General features: G+C 33.8%; 1 protein-coding gene across 7 annotated transcripts in view; it reads left to right on the top strand.

Annotated features, from left to right (window-relative positions):
* Positions 1–5,174: 5,174 nt before the first annotated feature.
* Positions 5,175–20,133, top strand: part of LOC123566083 (ankyrin-1-like) — a 228,079-nt gene continuing 213,120 nt past the window's right edge. For all 7 annotated transcript variants that reach the window (XM_053550181.1, XM_053550182.1, XM_053550183.1 and 4 more), the window contains exon 1: positions 5,175–5,345. The gene's annotated coding sequence lies outside the window, so the exon portion shown is untranslated. The remainder of the gene's footprint in view (positions 5,346–20,133) is intronic.

Raw genomic sequence — 20,133 nt, 5'->3', positions numbered from 1 at the left:
CTCAGTGCTGCTACAAAATGTGGTTAATTGCAGTTTTTAGCTCGACATTTCGAAGAAAATATAGAGCTATTGCTCTCGCCTGGTGTCGTCGCTGGCGTCGGTGTTGGTTAAAGATTTTGATAAAGTCAAATATCTCTGTTACTATCAGAGCTATTGACTTGAAACTTAAAATAGTTATTTACTATCACAGTCTACACCAGAAGAAATAATCCCCATAACACTGATTGAATTTTGACAGATTTATGCCCCTTTTTAATTTAGAACTTTTTCGTTAAAGTTTTTGATAAAGTCAAATATCTCTGTTACTATCAAAGCTTTTGACTTGAAACTTAAAGTAGTTATTTATTTTCACAGTCTACACCAGGAGAAACAATCCACGATTTGAATTTTGTCAGATTTATGTCCCTTTTTAACTTAGATTTTTTTCGTTAAAGTTTTATATAACGTTCAATATCTCTGTTATTATTAAAGCTATTGACTTGAAACTTAAAATAGTTATTTACTATCAAAGGCTACACCATAAGGAACAATCCCCATAACTCTGATTAAAATTTTAACAAATTTATGCCCCTTTTACTGGCAAAGCTCTAATTCAGAGTCAAGCAGCGTGCTGTCTTACGGACAGCTCTTGTTCTTGAACTGATAACTTTTAAAAACTGTAATAAGCTACATTTTTCTTCTGAAATACAAAAATGATTATTCTTCAAGCTAGTATATATTAATTGTCTAGTTTTTGGAAACGCTCGAAGTATTCATGGTGTCAATTTTTAAATAATGATGAAAATGGTACTTCCGGTCTGGTTAACATGCTGAAATATTCACATACACAAAGAATGAAATTCCTTATGATGCTTACTTTTCCTAATATAAACCGAGATGTGTTATGCGTACATTTTAACTGGATTCGCGATTTGGTAAAAAAAAGTGTGCAAAAATAATCACGTCTGCAGTATTTGATAAGTAGTATTTTTATGAAATTAAGTTCAACTGTTGATAGAAATAAATGAAAATTAAGCGGTCAAAATAATTGATGCAGGAAATATTTATATTTTAATACACATGGTCTTAAGGAAATTTCATGAAAATATGTTATAACACTTCACAGACAGATGAAAATGTAATGTACAATAATATGTAATTTATCCCCAATCAAATAACATACATACAAAAGTGCACCAATTAAATGTTGAATTCCTGTTGAGATAAGCCACAGTAAATGGGTGGGTGCAGGGGTCACAGAAAGAGGAAAAGGGGATTTTATAATGGGCCTGTGGACATATTTTTTAATAGAATGGGAAATGTAGGTTATAGACTGATGTCTACCCATGTCGGATACAATGCCTGGAAGTGCGCATAGGATCTTCCTCTGCATTAAATGTCACCATTATAATTATGACATACACCGTTTCAGGTAAAATTTCATACTACTTGTATTTCCATGTCCTTGTTTTTACTTATTTGCCCAAAGTACTATAACATAAGACGAAAATATCTCAAACCATACTACTGTAGATGGCCGACTATGAAAAAGTTTGAAACATTAATGTCAAGCGAAAATTCAAAGGACTTAAAAAATCTTTCTAAATATTTATATTTTGCATTTAAACATAGAGAAGAAACTTAATTCTTTATTTTCAAATATTGTTAATTACAAGAGGTTCGATCATATAGATAATTTCTCAGTAAAAATGTTTTGTTGTAAATGTGATATTTTATAGTGTGTCCATCTTTTTCACATACATTGTGTATTTGTATACTTTTGTATTGGCTATAAATGTGCATATGCTATTTAATGCCAAATAAAATTTCTGTTCTGTCCTGTTCTGTTCTGTTTTAACTGACCACAGAAATGGTTATGCCATAATAGTTATTTGAATATTTAAATTGCGCAGAACGTCTGGCTACAAAAAATTGTTCTTTTGTAAATCGAATTAGTAGATCGTAAGTAGTATAATGCGCAGTTTAAACTTTAAGTAGTTTTAAAAGTCCATAATAATTTATTATGAGACGTTAATTATTTTTATTAACTGTTACAGGCAGAATTTGTTAATGACAGCCTTGATTGTTATGATGTATCAATTTTCTTTTTTTGAAAAAAGTAATTTTCATTTGTAATGATTTCTTAAAGTCAAACTAGCGATTTCTAAAGCAATTTTAATAATATTATATTGAAAACATAAACTCCTGACTCCTGTCATATTTTCTACAATAATGTAAACAAATAAAAAAACACATTTCGAAAGATGTGAATGTTAAAAAAGTTCTGCAGCAGCTATTCAGCAACTATAAATGCCTAACGAGTTACTTCTGCAGGGAAAAGGCTTGACTTTCTTACAATTAATCTTGTTGCCGGTCAGTTTGTGGTGGCTATTGACAGGTGCTACTAATGGCTCTTCATGATTTTATATAACCTCAGAATCGCATTTTATAAGTCTGTTGAGATGAGCCTAGAGAGAAAATGTTTTTCTGAGAAAATAATTTAGTGTCAGTGTGAAGAAATTAATATTATTACAGACTATTTGATCTTAACAGACTTTGTAAGATGAGCCTAGAGAGAAAATGTTTTTCTGAGAAAATAATTTATTGTCAGTGTGAAGAAATTAATATTATTACAGACTATTTGATCTTAACAGACTTTGTAAGTCTAGCTTTTATCCTGTCACTTGCAGTATTTTCGACCCGATATCAGGGTGCTGTATATCTTTCTTGATATACCGTCAGTTGATCATGTGACCAGTGATATACGGTCAGTTGATCATGTGACCTTATGGTCGATATTGTTGTCATAAGAAATTTTGCAACGAAACCATCATCATTGTGTTGGAAATGTCCGAACTAAGAAAATGAGTGGTAAAATAATGAGTTTTTATTCAAAAACGAAGAAGTTATTGCGATTTTGCCGGTAATCACGTCATTGTATAAGTGACGTCATTACGAATATGACGTCATTAAAGCGGTTGTCGCACACTTATTTTTGTAAAATAAATTGCCAAATATCGGAAAATGAAGTAATGACAAGATAAATAGAATAATAGGTTAGTGCCTGAGATGGAGAAAGTTTATCTGGCTCGGCTCCGGACGTTATCAGGTTCGCCTTCGGCTCACCCGATAACCTCCTCCACCTCGCCAGATAAACTTTCTCATGTACGGCACTAACCTATTATTCTCTATTTAATCGCGATTAATTGGCGATCACTCTATTTCGGTGCTGAGTAATCGATGTGAAAATTTTGATTGTTTCCCAACAGTGATGTTGATTAATAATGACTGAGTTGTGTGTGGTTCTTGCTAGACTGGCTCCCGTCCCTATGTTTGTTCTACATATATATGTTTATTCATTAAGAGGGAAGTAACTACAGCAAGTTGTTTCTTCACTGACTTTTTTTTATTGCCCCTTGCTCCGAACATAGGTATGGTTCAGCCATCAGATAAAATGTGCTATTTTAGAGGCTAAAGATTTTCTTATTTTGCTTGCAGTATTTATATATAAAAAATAACCATGCAGCCAGGGAGCCAGGCTAGGTTCTTGCGGGCACCTCAAAATACTAAAATCATTTAGTCTTCGGAAGTATAAGCGGCGACTACTCACAGTTCAATAAAGATTACAGTTGGTGCTACAAAGATAAATGATTGAGAAGATAATTTTGCATTCCGATCTTTGATGAATACTGGCATTATTGTTTCCAATTCAACTGTGCAATTATGTACCCGGACGAAGTGATATAGATCAGTTCTTAATCTTAATAATATTTGATAGTTTATTCATTATGATTTAAAACAATTGAAATGTTTACGCATGTAAAAGATAAGAATCGGTCGACCTGGATTGGATGAAATGCTATAATAAAGTCTTGTTGGGATCGGTTCCTCAGTTGGAAAATCAGATCCCGTTTACCATCCAGTAGAAATATGCAACTGTGGGCAAATTCGTTTCACTCAACCCTAGACATGCCGGTCACGTGAGCGGCAAGAAAAAAATTCTTGCCGGTTTATTAATAAACGAACGTTTCTGCGTACGCTGACCACCTGGGCTGAAATAAGAAAAAAAATCCATTTTGTGATGATTTTCTATTGCGGCCTATTAGATATCAATATATTTCTTGTGGTATGTTTCCACCTTTACTGGTATTGACACCCAATTTACCCGATTTTATATCGCGAAAATATATAATTCGCCGCTTTGCCTATCTCGCAAGACCGGCGCACATGGCGTACGGTAGTGCCGAGATGCCAAACGAACGCCTAGCCGGTTGTCCGCGGCGAAACGGCGAAACGGCGTACGCCGTAAAAGTACCTGTAATGTATACTGCTAGGGTGCACGTTAAACGAACAGCCACTGTCCATGTTACTTCATGTGACTTAATAAAATGTGTCTGTCCCTTAGATATGCGGCTGTGATTTGAACATAGATAAAGTCCAACTGCGCAGAGTGGCTTCGAATCACTTGCCTCTCGCCGCAGCTGGTTCGGAATCGCGCAAGGGATGTAAAATCATTTCAACTCAGAAAGCCATCCGGTTGGCTTAAATATGTTGGATCGCTGGTTCTATCCAGGTGCCCGGCCTTATCTGGATTGTTTATCCAACATTAAAAGCTAGACAGTCGCATAATGGCCCTAACTATGTCGGTCTGACATTAATAGAACACGTGAAAATATTCTTTCGAAGCATAGAAAGCACCAAGCAACATAACAGCAGACTCACTTAGCCCCGCTCCCCCCCCCCCCCCCCCACCCCCACCCACACACACACTTTAGCACCTGCTTAAGCGGAATTCTATTATAGTAAACTTGAATGTTCTCTATGATCCCAAAAGACCAGAAAATATAACAACACTAAGCCATACAAAACAAGCAAATACTAAATGAACATACACTAGCTCATTTGTTGCTTTTTTTCGAAGAATATCGGTAAAGTGCAAGTTCCTACTTCTGAGTGTTCAAAAGTAACGTAACGATTTGAGAATGTGAACGAAATCGACAAATGCAATGTGTTAGGCATATTTCCTTCTTTAATGATGGAGAAACCGTGCCCGCCACGTGACTGTCATGTTTTTTACGTATCATGTAGTTTGAACAGCATAATTTTAACCCTTCTCGGTGTAAACGGGGTATGTTGTAACGCATTTTTCAAAACGATAAATCGATTGTATAATCTATCAAGCGATTTACGTTGTTTGTTTAGTCACGGGAATAGCAGGTTATCTTACAAAGCGGTGGTCCGTAATAATTTATTCTATAACTCAAAAAAAAATATCAGTCTTGCCACCATAAAATAAATCAGTATTTTTGTCAAGGAATGAAGTGCACTTTCTGTAATACTTGGGATATTAAATAGTTTTAATAAAGGTAAGAAAAATGTTTTCAAATGGAAAACGAAGATACATTTTTTTCATTTACTATTGCACGTAAATAATTCTCCTAGGCTCATACAAAACTGCTACATACTACCTGTCTATCTTTTAATGTCAGAGCTGTTCATTATTTTTGCTGTATTTCAAATATTTAATCATTATATTAGATAAGAGGAACTAAACCTAAAAAAACAACAAGAATAGATTATTTTTGCCATTTGAGATTATAGTTAAAAGCCTGAGTATACACGTATTTGGTTGCAATCAACACGTGCACTAAATAGTCCCCTGAACATTATTCTATAGTTTGGCAGTTTTATATATTTGTTAGTAACCTCAAATACATATTCTTTGACAACTTATATGCTTCAATGTTGAATACATGTACATCCAGCATATTCACCTAGACTGATCATGAAAAATAAGCGGATAGTTTACATATTTTAGGCATTCAATGTTGTAATTAAGTTACAAGACATTAGCCATGGTCGCGACAACGCATTTCTGTTTTAAAACAAATACATATCACCAGAGTTTTATATTAATTTCGCATTGATGGTGAAGCAAGTTTTTCTTCCTTACAATCGCTTATGGCGACAAACTTATCTCCATGCGAAAACTGATTTTGCACGGGTAAAATTTTCAGTGACGTAACACGATTTCTGAATCTTCTTTAGGGATAGGTATCTCTTTACCTAATGGCGTCTATCGAAATTAGAGAGCGGATAGAGTGATCCCACCAGGGATCGCTAGTTCAAGCCTGCTGTTCCAACTAAAATTACTAACATCTGTAATCCGTGTATGGGTGCTTTACACCATGCCCTGTACGCTTAAGAACCAACGAAGCTTCTGGAATTATCTTGTATTATTATCTTACTAAAATTGTTAACAGTCTCTTGGAGGAGTCGCCCATAATGGCTACCGGATGAGCTTAAACTGTGCTAATTACGCGTGCTATCCTCAGGACAAGAGGAAACGTTACATTACGATTAAGAATTTCATGAACATTTCTGAAGCACACTTTTCACTTTGTATAAACAATGATAAATACACAAATTGCAATGCATGTCTGCGACTGTGTTCAAATATTTACTTGGTGCAAAAGTCTGCTTAGTTAGAAAAATGTATTCAAGAGTTATTTTTGAAACAACCCTCATTAAGGTGAATAATGAAAGTTTGAAGAAAAATTTTTTTGCTACAGGTATTCTCTAAAAGAGAATAAAAAGTACATCCAGTCAGGGAAAGTATTTGTTCATTTGTTTTATCGTTTCATTTTGTTACTATGGCAACACTTGTAGTTGCTATAGCAGCAAATAGTAAAAAATATGACAAATACTGGTAGTGTAGGATCCTTTGTTAGAACTGATACATTGATAGATGTCAAAATGGGGAATACGCACATGTTTTTATTTCGTTGCATTTGAAACAAATGTGGTTGTTGTGAAGCGACACTGTGATAACTAAAAATACAAGATTTTTGTTTTTGTTTATTTGTTTATGAAATTCTTAAATAAGTAAAAGACAGTGTGGAGAATATGCGATTTTTTATTTTCTCCGTATATCCGTTCGTTCGGCAGTCTGTCTTGTTTTATGTCAGTCACAAATCGTAAGTACAAGAGTTTTTTTTTCATGAAGTCTGAGTTAAATATGTAGACTATAAAGGTAATTTTATTTTGCCAGTTTATCTGTCCGTTCGTCCATCTGTCTGTCCATCCGTCTGTCACAAAAAGAGAGATCCCAGTACAAAATGTTTTTCATGAAACCCGACTTGTGCATGGTAGGTCATTTGGAAAATATGCAGGTTCTTCTATTAAGTTTCAACATAAAAAGTGGTTCATAGGACAGCAAATATAACAAACACTCCTTTTATTGCTTGACTGTTTTAATCATTTTATGTTTGCCGCTTTGATAAAAAAAATTGTACTCAATTACATATTTTCTGTTTATTTTTTTACCGCAACATTAAATCAGGTATGTCGACATAATTTTAATACTTTTTAATGGACCGAGTCTGGTTGGCTACGCTGATCTCATAATGAAAAATGCTGTGCAAATGTCCCTTGATCAAATTTACATCCGCGTCTAAACAGGATACATATATTGAATTCAACACACATTTACTTATCCAAACATTTCAAAGGCCTCGTTTATCCGGGTCTTTTCATGCAGACATAAATCACACTGGTTATTCGGGTACCTACTCGTGTGAACGATACCGCCCTCGTGTGATTTATGTACATGTTGGTGAACAGGAAATTCACATCTTTAACAGGTTATTATTCCGTATTTAACTGAAGATTTGAAAAGTTTTAGTATTGAATGTGTAAGATCATACCTTAACTATATCCGTGTCAAATATCTATCTAATATAATCTGAATAACTGAAAAAAAAATACGTTTTTTTGCTGCGAAAATGTAGATATTTTAAGGCGATGGTATATATTTTCACGATTGATGGTATTATTTCGGATTATATGAAGAAATTTTTGTTAGGAAAATGAACAGCAGTCATTCTATGTGTTAGCCGTTACTTTCATTTCACAAAAACTGGAATCACAGTAAAATCAGATCGATTTTTTCGAAGACAGTGTGTAGAAAAACAGATACCTCTGACGATGTACCATGGTACCATCCTCGTTGTTTCTGTCAATCGAGCGGATACCGTCCTCGTTATTGAAATGAGCATTACATTGAGGCAGACCCATTTTCTAATTTAGCGATATTATGCAATGACCAGCCAAGATAAAGATAAAACTTTGGTCTTTTATGCCCTCCAGCTACTGGAAGCAGCCTATCCGGAGAAAATCCGGAACAAAAAGTTCGCTATCAACTTAGTATCAAGATCCATCTACATAGACACATTCTTATGTGTATTTTCAATTGAATATTGCTTCTATACATTTGGTCTTGTTATTTAAGTTGTTACGGGGTATAAAATGTTCATAGCAAAACAAAATTAAATTTGTTCAGAAATTCTATGATTTTTGTCAAATATTTTATTGCGACCGACCCATGTTTTTAAGCTTCGTTTTGAGGAATAAAGCTAGTAATTCGGTCGAAAATGTGCTTCGTCAAGAGTAGTCGAAAGAAGCTAGTAGTAAACAGATCCTTATTTCTCCATGTTTTGTTTTTCGAAAATTCGTATGGAACAAGACAGTGCTTTAATCACACATTTTACTGCAAGAATACATCATGCAATCATGCAAAGGGCAGGAACGAAGACATCACTGCCGAGGTGCAACACTGCAAGGTATTGGAGGGGATGCCTGTGCCCATGTTAGATGTTAGGCAGGGGTTCCGGGGTCAGGGGGGGGGGGGGGGGTCAGGGGGACTCCTGGAAATTTTTAATATACGGGCAGAAAATTATGTCCTCTGGTGTATTTTAAGTCTAAATTTTGAAGTATTGGAGGGGTACGATAATTCCCTCTTGATTGGGGGTTAGGGGGTTCTCCCCTGGAAAATTTTGAAATACATGTATAAAATGGTGGCCTCTGGTATATTTCTGGTTCTAAAGTTTGAGAAATAATTATTCCTTTGCCAAAATAGTAGGATGCATCTTTGATGAGTATGTCACTTCTCGGCCAACTGGGGAGGCACGCCCCCCACCCCCCTCGGTCGGGCCCTGGATCCGGGCCTGATGCATGAAATGAGATGGTTTATGTTTATAGGCCTACACTCCACACTGCAAGTTTTGCGGATCGAAACCGAAAGTAGGAGTTTATTGTGCGGACATGAGCATATTTTAGGGTTACCGTAGCAGACCGCAACTGACTGGCATATTACTATTACACTCCCTCTTTATTTTCATCGTTACTTTAAGTTATGATAGAACTTTCATGAAAAATAGGTGTTGGAAAAAGTGGTTCTATTAACATGCGCGTAGCTATAGGGCATTCTTCATAGTACGCAGAGGTAATGCGTAGGGGTCTTGGTATCCTCCCCATGATTTTGTTTTCATCTGAGAACCGCAAATGGTGCATTTTGACGTGTATTTGAAGCTAAACATTGCACGAAAACCTTATTCGTTCTTAATTTTTTATATAAAATGTATTATTTTACTAGGTATGCGTGTAATATTGCACGTGCAATGTGTGGTTCATTGATCCATGTGTGATCCATATATGTGTGCAGTATTCAAAACAGATGTTTGGTGGTAACACACTTTCAAAACATCATTATGACTGGATAACAAGAGATGTTTGTATAAGTATATATTCGAGAGTAAGGAATTTTGCCATAACTCCAAACTGAATACTAGTCAACAAAGACATGCTAAGTTTCATGATATTGTTACAAAAACTGATGCCTTGCATAGGGAAAATATTTCGGCGAATGTCATCGACGTCTGCATTATGTCAACTTCGTTAAAATGTATTATTATCTTTTCTTCAACTAAAATAGTATTCTGCAAAATGTTTCTTACTCCTTTTAAATTATTTTGCAGTTTGCCATCGTGATCTTGCGCTTAGCGCTTCATGCATCTCTTTCCCTGGCGAGCTGTAAAGCGCGAGATAGCGATGGTGAAGCCATCGTGATTTCGCGCTGTGAACACTGCGTATTGTGAAGCGTGAAAACACGATGGTGAAGCTAAACATGACGGTGGTGAAGCAAAACATTTTAAGAAAAAAAAAAATAAACACTCCATTTCGTGCTTTTTCATTTTGATCTCGCGCTTCGGGTATCGCCTTCGCACGACAGATAAGCGTGTATAAGTATATATTCGAGAGTAAGGAATTTTGCCATAACTCCAAACTGAATACTAGTCAACAAAGTCATAAAAGCGCGAGATCACAGCGGCGAAGTGCGAAACTTTGAAAAAGCGTCACTGAAAAGTTACCACCCTAATGGTCCTTATATTTTAAAAATCGCACTGGACTGTGATAAAAGCATAACACGACTACATTTTTGACGCAACTGAAACGTCACTGGTGTAAAGATTTGTCAAATTCGATTAACTCCGTTTGAGACACGGGCTGCACGTGCAAAATGAATTTTTCCAGCAGTGTCGACATGTACGAAAATTCTGTCGCAAATCATTCATCGCACTTGAAAATTAGCCGACAGACTAAAAGGAATACGTTAAAAAATCTAGAATATCCTTGCTAAGAATGCCACGTTTAAGGCACGATCAACGCCATCAGGTCATTGGCATGGTTGACCCCGAACTTTCATGTCGTGAAATTGCACGTCGTATGTGCTGTTCTCACCTGACAGTCATGAAATGGGTTAGGAGACATGATCAGACAGGGTCTATGAGTAATAGGCCGCGCACAGGCCATGAAAAAGTGACGTCGATATTGTATAAACAAGTAGAGAGGTATATATGAAGTGGTAACTATTCAATAACGCCAAGTATATTTAACCGTAGCGGGATTGTTGATATAATATTATCTAAACGACATCTATAACAAGTATTACACTGAAATCTTGTTTTGATGATTTTACAAAAATGTTGTTTAAGATCTTTCGAAATATTATACATATAATTTAGTTACATAATTACGCATTGAAAATATTAAATCACCAATTATATAGAAAGAGCATTTTTATCTCACTGTGAATTGGTTGTCAAATACTGTAATATCGTATGACTTGTACCGGTGTCAATAGCGTAAGATTTAACTAGGTGTAATGAATGGATTTCTATTGAATTTTTTTTTCTATGGAATAATAGTTGATAATTTCATACACTTAAGTACAATTAAAACATATATCTATGATATCAAAGGCTGAGCGTAAAGCTATTATATCTTTTTTTTTTATTTATATACGGTTACAATAGTTTCGCGCTCAGCTCAAGATAAAGTAAATATCATGCGAGACAAATTACGTCTGCAGTGTTATACAAAAAGTCATATTCAAAAGCTTTTAGCCTTGAAAATGTAAATTTTTCCGATTTCTCAAACAACATTTTATTAACTGTTAACACTGTATTATAATTTTGTTATAGAAATTTTCTCCTAGACAGCGTATGATTGTAATATTTCACATGGTCAGGATTATTACAAAATAAGCAATCAGATAGTAGGATTATGAGATAAATTGCAAAACTGTACCTAAATTGTTATAAAACTACAAAGACAATTGGTGAATTTCAATGCACGTTAAATCAATTAATCATATAAATCAGTTTGCTATACAAATAATGTCTATAAGTAACAGGTTCGCTTTATTTTTATTACAAACTCAGGTTACAACGAAAACGCACTTGCTTGTCCCGATGAGTTCGCTAAAACCGGAGTTTACTGTACTTCAAACACAATATGAAGTAAGCAATGATAGTGTATGAAGCCATCGCCGTTGCATGACACTAGCCAATTAATTGTGTATGGTAGCCAGATTTTCACTACGCAGATGCGTATTTGCGTAAAGGTAGCTACGCGCTTGATTAAGATAGGTAAACAGGACATGAAGTTTAGTAGGTTTGCAGGTTTGTCGAACAATTCAAGCAACGAGGAATTTGCTTATCATCAAAATGTTGAAAATCAGAGCTAAAAGGATGGGAAACTAAACAACAACAAAAATGACGAGAAATTTTGGTGAACTGGGTCCACCCTATGCTTGCTCTGGCAGGCGCGTAGCTGGGGCATTTTTCATAGTACGCAGAGGTAATGCTGGGGTCGAGGTATCCTCCTCTGATTATTTTTTTAATGTGAAAACGGCAAATTGTGCATTTTAAATAGCATATTTTTTCAAGCAAAAATATTGCACAAATATCTTTTTTCTCATTTCTTTTATATAAAATGTATGGTTTTACTTTGTATTCGTATAATATTACACATGTAAACTGCTGTTCATGTACATGTGTGCAAGTATTTAAACAAAACAGATGTTTCGAGGTAATATACTATCAAAATATCATTATGATTGGATATATCATTCAAGGGATATATCTATAAGTAAATGTACGATAGTTGTTAAAATGAATTTTACCGTCACTCTAGCTTTGCCATCGTGATCCCGCGCTTCACGTATCGCCTACCCAATGATGCCGAAGAGCTAGACCACGATGGCAAAGTGCGACACGATTGCAAAGTGCAAAACAAATTATCGATTTCACGCTTAGCTATCGTGATCTCGTGTGGGGCCACGACGGCAAAATGCGAGATCGCAAAATTCCGTGCTTCACCATCGCGTAATAGCGAAGCGAGAAGAGCGAAATAACGGTGGCGAAGCGTGAGATCACAATGGCGAAGTGCGAAATTAAGAAATTTTCGCGATTTTGTGCTTGTGATCTCGCGCTTTGCCGTCATGGATCGTGATCCAACGCTTCGCATTTCACCTGTGCATGATGGAGAAAAACAAAATGCAACATTACGATTGCGAAACGCGGAATTGCAATGGCGAAGAGCGAAATTACGAAAAATTCACAGTTTCGCGCTTCGCCATTGTGATTTCACGCTAGTGTAATCATTGTGAACAGAGTTAACTTCAAATATAACGAACATAGTTAAAAATGAATTTTCGGTAAATTTTCTATTATAAGGAACAATGTAAAATGTCCCTATTTTAGCCCTTCTTTGATCTATGTAAACAAACATGGTTTGTAAGGAACATATTTTCATGTCCCAATGTTAAAATATACATTGAAATAACATATATCAAGCTTTAGCGAACCAAAAAATTATTTTTTTCAGAAGTTTTATACGAGGCTTTAACATTAGCATTGGGTAGACATTGTACTAACATATTGATTCGTAAAACAAATATTGAAATCTTAGCGTGACAGTTGATGTATCTGAACAACATCTAAAACCATTGAAATCTTGATCTGATTGTTTTTAAGAATGTAGTTTAACGTCTTCTGAAATATAATTGCATATAATTTAGCTACCTAATCCGCCATTAAAATATATAATCATCAATTATAAAAGAAAGAAGATATTTATCTCACTGTGAACTGGATTTTACTGTAGTATCTTAAGACTTGTGGGGCAATGGCGTAAGATAAAATCGGATTTAATTACTTGATTTCTATAGGATTTTATATTCTACAACAATGTGACCAATGACTAAATGATAATTTTACATACCTCTTCCTTTGTTAGGAAGAGGTCTATATTTTTCTGAAAGACCTCTTTGAACAAAAGATTTTCGTGCAGTGGTCTACCTGTTCTACCCAGACCTGAGCATAAGAAAAATAATTAAATACCATCATCTATCAAACACATAAATATGTTTCAATCACATGATTTTTATGGTGAGATAATCATGATATGCCTGACCAAAATGAGGAAAAAATTCCAAATTTATAAATAAAGCCGTAAATGATGAAAGGAAAAATATGTATGTGAAATCGAAATGATAAGTGAAAGTAAAGAATGACCGCTCTACCCACTGGCGCCAGACCAAAAAGAAAATGTCCCTGTATATGTTATACCCTACCCCTAGGTATTCTATAAGAACCATGGTCATGAACGGGAAAATATACTAACCCGTTTCAATCGTACATTTCACAACTTAAACGCGCAGTTCGGTGCATGGGTACCTAGTATATTGAAAAAGCGATAATTTATCTTCCATCGTGCACCAGTCACATTGTCTCAATATTCAATATTTCTGAGATAATCAACATATTTTACGCTTCCGTCAACGTTACAGAAAAAACTTGCGTGACCTTCCCTAATGAACATCCGGTCTAGAGGTCACGGCGGTGTGCACACGTTAGGCAAAATATAAACAAACAAAAACAGAATTTAAAAAATTCACAATTTTACACTAAAATTCGAAATGATGAATGAATTCCATCTTGTATATGATATTTAATTTGTAATCATACATAAGTCTACATCTGTTCTGTTTATTTTATTCATTTTTCACATTTATGCTGATTTTCACATTTTAGCGAACACGTGTAGTAAAATGACGACTGACATACATTTTCGCAACAGCCAATCACAATGGTTTTGTAATCTAGAACGGAACGTCACCAGGGAAGTTCAAGCAAGTTTTTTGTGAAACGTTGAAAAACTATAAACTACGCGTTGTTTTTCTAAGATAAGAAGTATTGAAGTAATGTGACCAGTACACAATGGAAGATAAATTACCACTTGTTTGATATCCAAATTACATTTTTACCGAACTGCTTGTTTTAGGTATGAAATGTGCGACTGAAACGGGTAAGTATATTTTCCCGTTCATGACCATGGTTCTTATAGAATACCTAGGGGTAGGGTATAACATGTACAGAGGCATTTTTTTCTGGTCTGGCGCCAGTGGCTCTACCACTGAGGCAGACAAAAAACGTTTTACAATTCACCATTTTCCAGCCTGTTCCAATCAAAACATTATTCAATTGAATAAACTTTAAAACTTTGAATAAAATGCAACACAGATTTTAATAATATATGGTTGCGATTTGTGCCTTTTCATTTGTCCTCGATGTGTTTTATAATTACGAGCGCCTCTTATACTACACAAGTAATGCTCCATACAATTTTTAAACATCTAGGGATATATCTTCAAAAATATCAGCTGCATTTATGATACGTTGTCACTACACATCCTCCCACTTAATTCTTTAAATGTTTGAAGTATAAGTAAGCCATTTACATAGGTTTCTAGTTACACTCAGTACGATCTTTTATACTAAGGATATATATTTCAAAAATTGAGTCAGGTTCTTTAAAACTACACTTCTTTCAAAGTAGGGGCACAGTCTCATACATATTTTTTTTAATCGGTACTGGACAAACTTTCTATAACCTTCTTGTCTGAACTTTGTAGACAAGCTTCTACGAGTGAGAATAAAAACGATGTTCTTTCAATGAGAAAATTAGACTTTCAGCACACATACATGTATGTGTGTATATTTTCAGGACATCTTGACCTTTGACCTACACGTGTGATATTGATCTTTGACCTACGGACTTTGGTCTTATGCCCGTCACGTCAGATCAATGTGATGAACACCGAGAAAAGTTATTCTAAAATCCAGCCATAAATGACACACATCTGGCAAGGAAACAGTGTCCCGTTTGTTCAATAATAAGGTGCTCAGGAATGTCTTCCTGGAACAGTCGTGTAACTGTAGCGGATTCGATTAAATGGTGCGAATTGTACACCATACTTTAAATTTTCTTTTATAAATAAACGTCAAATTCTTCGAAAACGAGATTTGTGTGACCTTTTTCAAAATTATATCAAGTTTCTTCACGGAAACAGTAAAAGGTTTTAATCGTTTTTAGCAATGTTTTTGGTGTTTTGTCACAAAAATGTCCATAATTTGCTCTACAAAAATGAAAATATTTTTTACTTTTCTGAGGTTTCATAGTGTCTACCGATATGGAAGTACTGTTTTGGTAGGCAGGCAATTATTATCCTGCATAAACCTTTCAGGTAATATTTGATGGGGTAACATACCTTCCCGGTCTTGCATGTGCAGTTTAACCACTTCCTACACCTATATAAACAAAATTACGAGAACAATTATCACGTCATAACTTCTAAATTTTTGAAAGTAACATAAATTCCTTACATGTTTATATTCTGTGTCAGAAAAACCTTTCTGTCTTTAAGTTCATTATATCGTCTGAGATCTAATGCCTGTGATAAAATTTCGTCAGAATTGTAACCGATGGAATGACGGTATGTAAGTCGGGTATCGGCCTCATACATCGGCCTCTGTAGGAAAGACCTGCGCACGGGCTTCTCAAAACACCTCGAGCTCTTCGTGCTCTCGGTGTTCACAAGAAGCTCGTGCGTAGGTCTTTCCTGCAGAGGAAGACCTTGTACTCGGTCGATATCCTTTACGTATACATTTAAGTAAATTATAAATTTAACATATAGCAGATATTCTATGACGTCTGAAAATAACTTAATAATTATTATGTGCGAAAATTATTTGTGTAATATTATAAAAAATATCCTATTCAAAATTCCTTTTAAACTTGAAAGCCAACATTGTTTCATTCTTTTTTTGACATTGTGTTATAATTTTGTTATAGAAGATTGCCTGTTTAAACCGTTAGCATAGATGGCGTATGATTGTATTATTTCACACGATTATTACAAAATAAGTAATTAAATACATGTAGTAGGATAACGAAATAAATTGCAAAACTATACATAAATTGTTATAAAACTACAAAGAAAATTGGTGAATTTCAATGCATGTTAAATCAACTTATTATAAATCAGTTTGCTATGCAAATAATTCCTACTGGTAAAGAACATGTAACATATGTTTAACGATCACATTTTGCTTGTCCCGATGAGATCGCCATTCTTCTTTTTAAAAACAGAGTACGAAGTAAGCAATGATTGTATATGAAGCAATCTCCGTTGCATGATTAGACTTATTGAAACGAAATAGATTAGCAATTTGAATTGTGTATGCTTGCCAGATTTTCACTACGCAGCTGCGTATCTGCGTAAAGGCAGCTACGCGCCTGGAGGATATTAGTAGTATAAGAAATGATGGTTTTAAGCCAATTTTGACCCAACTTAATTTTAACCCTTGACCTAAACCGATCAATGCTAACCAATTTCAACAAATTTCAACAAATTTAAAACAAACAGTACTTTATGAAAACCTATAGTAAAATATGATTAAACACTTCCACCAAATATTTGCCAAATTTCTGCCACGGAGACAACAATGTGGCAGTGTCTGCCAACTTGACAAACTTTTGGCAAACTTTTGGCAGATTATTCTTATTGATAAAATGTAAAGGTATTTAAACTTATTTTGAATTAATAACTACATTATTAGTCTTTAAATAATTTTAAATACATTTGATATAGATGAGTTTACAGAATAAAATATATTGTTTGAAAGAAAGAAAATTTACAGATACTATAAATCCTCACTATGTTACAGCAAAAAATGGGAAAAGAATGTTAATGGCTACCTGCACATCTTGTGGGAAAATGAAATCAAAGTTTGTTAAAAGTACTATCACAGCAGGTAATTTAGATATTCACAAATCAATGTTACCTTTATTACCTAAAAAAGGTTTAACACTTCCAGGATATAACTATTGTGGACCAGGAAATCCTTTAGATAACGGACCTCCTATCAACGAACTGGATGCAGTATGTATGGACCATGACTTTTGCTATGACAGCGGTGTAAAAAAGGGTACATGCGACAAAAAAATGCTTTCCAACTTAAATAAAACTAAATCAAAAACATTTAGAGAATAGATTGCAAAACATTTAGTTGTAAAACCTGTAATTAAAACGAAATACAAACTCGGGCTGGGACAGGAACAACAGTTCCCTATGGGTTTAACACCCAGACAAAAGTCAAAAAACGGGAAAAGGGGGTAGAGTATACCCCCGGAATAACTGTACCAAGCTACCGCTGGAGCGATGAATTAGCAGAAGAATTACACAAACCAATTAAAAGAAAATTTAGGAAACGAAGAGTGATAGTTAATGATATTGATGATACTTGGTCAGCTGATTTAGTTGACATGCAAGCTTTTTCAAAATACAATAAAGGAGTAAAGTACTTGTTAACCGTTATTGATATATTCAGTAAATATGCTTGGGTTATTCCATTAAAGAATAAAACTGGAGAATCTGTTACTGAAGCATTTGAAAAAATAATTTCTGAAGATAGAATTCAGGGACGAAAGTCCTCGAAGACTGCAAGGATTCCAACAAATTTATGGGTGGAGGAAGGAAAAGAATTTTATAATAAAAAGTTTGAATCATTTTTGAATAAAAATAAAATTAACATGTACCATACATTTAATGAAGGAAAGGCTGTAGTAATAGAAAGATTTAATAGAAGTTTAAAAAGAATAATGTGGAAATACTTTACAGCAAATAATACTTATACTTATTTAGATAATTTGCAGGATATGGTTGATAAATATAACAAAACAAAACATTCTAGTATAAAAATGACACCAACCGAAGCTAGTAAAAACTTAAATAAAGGTACTGTTTACTTTAATTTATATGGTGATTTAAAAATACCAAAGAGTAAAACAAAATTTAAAATTGGTGATCGTGTTCGTTTAAGCAAACTTAAAAGACATTTTGAAAAAGGATATACACCAAACTGGACAGAGGAAATATTTATAATTTATAAAATTAATAATACAAATCCCAGAACATACACTATAAAATATTTAAATGATGAAATAATTCAGGGTTCATTTTATGAACAAGAACTTTTACCTACTACACAAGAGGTTTTTAGAATAGAAAAAGTTATTAGACGAGACTATAAGAAAAAACAAGCTTTAGTAAAATGGAAAGGCTACAATGAAAAATTTAATAGTTGGGTTCCGTTTAGTGAATTGGAAGAAATTTAAATTGAAAAATATTAATATTAATTATATAAATGAGTAATAAAAATCTAATTTCTAATAATAATGGAATAGAAACAATAGATCAATTAATTATTCACTTAACTAAACTAGCTGCTGCTTACAGAAAAAGTTATAAATTTTGTGGGAGAGTAAGTACTGGGTTATATATTACAGCAGGTATCTTTGGTTGCTCAGCTGCATTAGCACTTGTTCCAGCTATTCCTTTATTTGTAGCAGTTGCTGGCGCTGATCCATCAGTAATTACCATATTTACTAATAGACTAAAACTTGATGACAAGAAATTTATTTTAAAAACACATCATCACAAAATAAAACAACTAATAACAAAAGCACGGATTGGAAAAGTAAATAAAGAAGAAGAGAAAAAAGTTATTCAGGATATTTTTACAATACTATTAGAAATGCAGAAAGAAAAAAATTATTCAACACCTCTTGAAATGCACATGAAGGAATTTAAATTTAACGGATATAAAAGCAAAGAAGAAGAAGAGTTGTATTAAAGGTTATTAAAGGTTATTAAAGATTATTAAAGATTATCAAAGAATATTAAAGATTTTTTTCTATAAGTATTTTATATAAATGAGAAAAATTATATCAGTTGAAGGTAATATTGCATCAGGAAAAAGTACGTTTTTAGATATTATTAAAGAATATAATCCTAATTTTAATATAATTCCAGAACCAATTCACGAATGGCAAAATGTTATGGATCCACATGCAACCGAAGGTTCCAGCTTCGCAAGTTATAATTCATATAACCTTTTTGAACTTGCTGCTCAAGAACCTTCCAAATATTTATTTCCTTTTCAACTAACAACTTTAAAGAGTCATATAAAAATGTTATCTTCTGCTAAACAGTTTGATGGTGTTTCTGTCCTTGAGCGTTGTTATTTAACTAACAGTAACGTTTTTACAAAACAACATCACGACACCGGTGTTATAAATGACCCCGAGTGGGCAGTATACAATCTTTTCTTAACTGATCATATTATAAAACCATACGGAAAAAACCCAATTGATGGATTTGTTTATGTTAAAACCAACCAAGAAATATGTCTTAAAAGAATTCAAAAAAGAAACAGAACGGAAGAAAATAGAGTTGGTTTAGATTATTTAGAAAAATTACACAAATTACACGAAGAATGGTTAAACAGAATGTCTCAAGAAGGTATTACAATTTTAACAGTTGATAACAATTTAGAAAAAATGACTTTAAAATCATATTCAAAAGATATAGATAATATAAACAAATTTCTCAAATCAATATAATTTCTTTAGGTGCGTTTTTAAAGATTTTTTTTCTATAAGTATATTATATAGATGGTTAATAGAAAGGTAGATAGAATGATTATGCCAAAATTATCTAGCACTTTAGGAGAAATAATGAATCAGACAAAAAACATATAAAAAAGTTCTTAAAAGAAGAAATGTTATTAAATCAAAACTTAATCAAATAGTTAGCGATGAATATAAAAATCATGTCATTGATAAATT

This window comes from Mercenaria mercenaria, chromosome 8, assembly GCF_021730395.1.
Source record: "Mercenaria mercenaria strain notata chromosome 8, MADL_Memer_1, whole genome shotgun sequence".
NCBI classification, from domain to species: domain Eukaryota; kingdom Metazoa; phylum Mollusca; class Bivalvia; order Venerida; family Veneridae; genus Mercenaria; species Mercenaria mercenaria.
Note: the sequence above shows the minus strand (reverse complement) of the source record. Positions and strands in the feature narration are given on the sequence as shown.